Genomic DNA, 4,850 nt, shown 5'->3' with positions numbered 1-4,850 from the left:
TGTTAAAGACCTTCCATACAAGTTTGAAAATCAAAAACCACTCGCAAAACCTCCAAACAAGCTAGTCACACTCAAGTCACACATGCACATCTCAAGAGCTAACTTTCGAACGTCTTGGACATTCTTGAACGTTTGACCTCCAAACTTCATGAAACTTAACACACCGCCTATAAACGTAATTATAACTCATATAAGGACCTCATAAGCCCATGAAACACTCATAAGATCATAAAAACACTTAATACCCCTTTGGTGAGTAATCGTCGAACGTCTTGGTCGTCCCTTGACGTTTAACTTCCAAATCACCTCAAATCAAGTTTACATACTATAAAACACTTGATGAACATATTTTAGACCTTTTCAGAGACATGTGAGGCTCTAAGCACCTTTATTCATTTTTGGGGTCTTACAATATCCTCCACTAGGGAACATTCGTCCTCGAATGATACTTGGAACATTTCAAATGCATTAAGGACTTTAATGACCCATAGAGCAGCTCAGAACATTCAAACCATTATCACATAGAAGTCAATGCACAAATCTTACAAGCAACACAAACTTCAAGTGATTTGGCACTCAATGCAACACAAGCAAGCAAAACCTCTATTCACTCACTCATGCATAATACATCAAACACTTACGCACTTCCGATATTCATAGGAGGAACATCCATCTCCTAATAATAACATGGTCTTTACATTTTATTTCATCCGGAGCTTATCGTGTATGACCTCACATAGGCAGATTCCACAACACTTATGATCGCATAAAGGTAGATTCAACAACACTCAAGGAGTAAGTAAGCACTCATACTTCAATGCACATAAACTTGAGTTAAGTAAATTAACAAGAATCTTTATTAACTAGACCTAGTGCCATGAAGGTCATACTCAACCCTAACATGTTTAGTTAAGTTTAAGGAGGACTGTCCTTCTCCTTAACACATTTACAAGTCTCTTGAGTTCACACCCAAGCAAGGCACAAGGTCAATTCATTTTAGAAAAGGAATTTTCAACTTCTACGAAATACATGCTCATTTTTCCTTCCTAATGAAGTCAAAATGGTAATTCATATCACACACATTACAACAATAGAAAGTCATTTCACATAGATTTCAATTTATAGCACGACAATAGCTTTCATAAACATCATCATTTAAAGAAATTCTTGCAAATTATAGGCACACATCAAGAATATTAGATACTCATACTATCACTTCTCAAGAGTGGGCCTACTATCATGCTTTCCAAACCATACAAAGTCACATAATTTTCAAGAGACTCATTATTTAATTTTAAGGAGACTCAATTTCTCATTAGTATTAGAACACCACACATTAAGAGTGGCTTCATACATACTTCTTACCTTTTTCTCATGAAGTTAAATGCACCACTAGCATATCAATATGCACAATCAACATGAGGAAACTTGAATTTGATCAAAAATCCTTTTTCATGCAATTTAGTAAAACATGCCTAACATGGTGTCAAATAAGACTTACAAAACATATGGAGAGCATGCAACTCATACTTCTATGCAAGACTCCTATCTTGAACAAGATTCTAAGAACATTTACTTTCAAGCTCAAATAAGAAAATAAGGAAAAGATAAGAAATCTACAACCTTACTATTGAACTCATCATCTCCCACTTAGGGTATGCCCAGTCACATAATCCCCTTAAACACCAAGGTCAAGGCAACTCAAAACTAATCTATATATCCTCACACAAGAAGGTTAAACATCATTGATGGTTCTCACTCCTAGCCTCACATCAAGGAGTCACTAACTCAAAGACCAAGGTGTAATACCTCAACCTTCATCATTCCTCCAAGTTCAACACCTAAAGGAATTCCATAACAATCAAGTTAGGTCATACTACCCAACCATGTAGGGTCTCAACTGTACCATGAATGCCAAGGGTCATGAAAACCATAAGGGAGACAATAGAGAAGACTTAGCCATAAGACCTCTTTTTTTTTTCTCTCAATACTAGAGTAAGGTAACTTCTAGGTCAATTTAACCCACATAATCACCCTACAAGGTAAGCACACGACCTTCTCTTCTTGGACCATGCCTATACAAAAGACTCCAATCCATACAAAGCAATCATGAAGGTTCACACATATAAACAAAGGCAACATTTGAACCATTACACATATATAAGGGAAACAATGAACACTTTTAAACACATATGCTTAGGCAACATGCATCCTTAGGTAGTAGCTAAATATTTCAAGCACAAATCATAACATTAGGCTACCATCATGCAAAACCATAATGTAACATACCATTCCAAAAAGAAACTCATTTTTAACCATAACAACTTCTAACATGCTTTAACCATATCATAACATACATTTCTCAACATAACATGCCATTTCACAAAGCGCTCATATATAGCCACAAGGGAATCACATCTTTAAAGCATACATAAATTCACCTTCACACATACTCATGAAACCATAAAACCAAGATAAGTTTCAATCTCACGGCACGACATGAGAATGATGAAGAAGGGAAATTCTATCGTCCTATAGTCTCTCGCTCATAGATGTGTCGCGACTCACCACCAATGATCGAGACTCTACTAGACGTGGCAATATGAGACTTTTGGAACCTAAAACCACTCTCACAAACCTCATGATCTGATACCACGTTTGTCACAATCAGAGAGCACCCCCTAGAAGTAACATGGAGTACTTTACCTCTTGGAGGTCTTATACAAGCCTATAGTTATCATTCATCAGATTGTCATAGGTAAATTTAGCGGAAAATTTAAAACTTTTCATAGCACATCATATGATAGAAACTTCACTTTATATATATATATAAAAAATAAAAGTCATAATACATAGTTAAACACACTAAGTCTCTTTTGCCATCTTAGACTCAACTTCATAGAATAGATTAGGGACACGCCCCTTTAACATCATAACATAATATTTAAGCTATTACAATACATTTAAGGATCCCTTTTCTTGAACTTAGAAAAGCAATCCAAGCCCTTCACTTTAAGAGACATCCTCTAGTCACCACCACTTACACCTTGTGTAAAAAGATTAAGAAGAATGGTATTAGTATAAGAATGCACTAAGTATGACAACCATGCAAAAAGATGCATCTAAAGAGGACATTTTCCTTGAAAACCGTGCATCATGCCTTTTAGTAAAACTTCATAAAAACTTTGATATAATAAGCACAACATAGCTCATACACTTCACATAAGTATGGATATTATTCATAACATCACATAAAGCCACATTATTCATTTAAAGCACATTTATAATATTCATAATATTATCTTGTCTTTTACCTTAAGTCTTTACCTTCCCAAATAATCCACTAGTAACACTTGGTGCAAAGCATGAATAGTGTCCCATTCCACTACCCACATTCAAGCATCACCTTAAAGTCACCAAGGTGAACGTTCACATAAACTTCACTTACTTAAACATAGGCATTCATAGGAACATAGCATATCCTAAGACACCTACTTCACATATGAAATAACATGTTCCATGAACCACATATAGAACTCACTTCAAGACCACATGCAAGTCAATTGTATGAATAGCATCATATAGGCAATAGTCAATGAAAGCATACTTGAACTTCATATAATATAGACATAACAAGACCCAACTCATAATCCCCATCTAAGCCTACTAGTTCAATGTTCATGTGAAGTCCCATAACCTCACACATAAGTAAACCTACAAGGAGACTACAAGCGTTAACATGCACTTTATTCATCAACAAGAAAAGCATAGACAATCTCCTTCAAGTCAAGAAAGACCTCATCATATATTCAATAAGACCCATACTATATAAGACCCATACTATGTATATAAGGTAAGAACACATCACATAGACTCATACCATGCATATCATCACAACAAGTAGACAACACTACCATGTAATGCATAAGGACATAAAAATAATCATATACGTTAGAACACCTTCCTAGATTTCCCTTCAAGAGCTACTTGTGCAATGCATAGGTGAAGTCCCATACCCCCACCTACACTAAGCCACTTCCCTTAGGTTATCCTAGTTAGGGTCTAGTTCTTTACTTCCATTGTCTATTGTTCTTTAGGATTATTGTAGCCTTAATCACACTAAGACCATGGGTGCTAAACATGGAATTTGGTGTTGTAGAGCCTTACACCAAAGGAAGGTGCCCTACTTAGCCAAAGTACAACATTAACACATGCTAGCATACTAAGTGACAGTACTTGCTAGATCCTATGTGGCAAGCATAGTTTATGGAGCTTGGGGGCTGTCATGAAAACATCACTCTATGCCCTTTTTGGGTTATGAGGCTATCCACCCCGTGAGGACTTATGGTGAACCCTACCTTCCCTTCTTGGGAAGGTTCCACCACTCATATTTAAGCTCACTCGATGCTAAACTAAGTTCCCTTTATTAAAAAGCCATTATTAGTATTACTTATTAAAAGTAGGCTTTAGGAGATTGACTCGTCATCGGCTTAGCTTATTGGACATAGATGAGATCTCATCAACCTAAATCATGTGAGAAGTCCATTCACATGGACATATCATATGTAAAGCACCATCTAGTTTAGTGTACTCTTTGGAACACCTTCCAAGCGCCATCTATTGACTAGACCATCATACATGTGTGTGTGTGTATATATATATATGTGTGTGTGTGTGTGTGTGTGTGAGTGAGTGTGTGTGTGTGTGTGTGTGTGTGTGACCAAACCTTTCACATAACACATTAGGGCCACACATGTTCACACATTAATGCATAAGTGTATTTTTGAGAAATGCTTTCATATAAACACATTAAGACACTACACACATTCGTACTTCATCATATCACCTAA

Source organism: Solanum pennellii, chromosome 9, assembly GCF_001406875.1.
Source record: "Solanum pennellii chromosome 9, SPENNV200".
NCBI classification, from domain to species: domain Eukaryota; kingdom Viridiplantae; phylum Streptophyta; class Magnoliopsida; order Solanales; family Solanaceae; genus Solanum; species Solanum pennellii.
Note: the sequence above shows the minus strand (reverse complement) of the source record.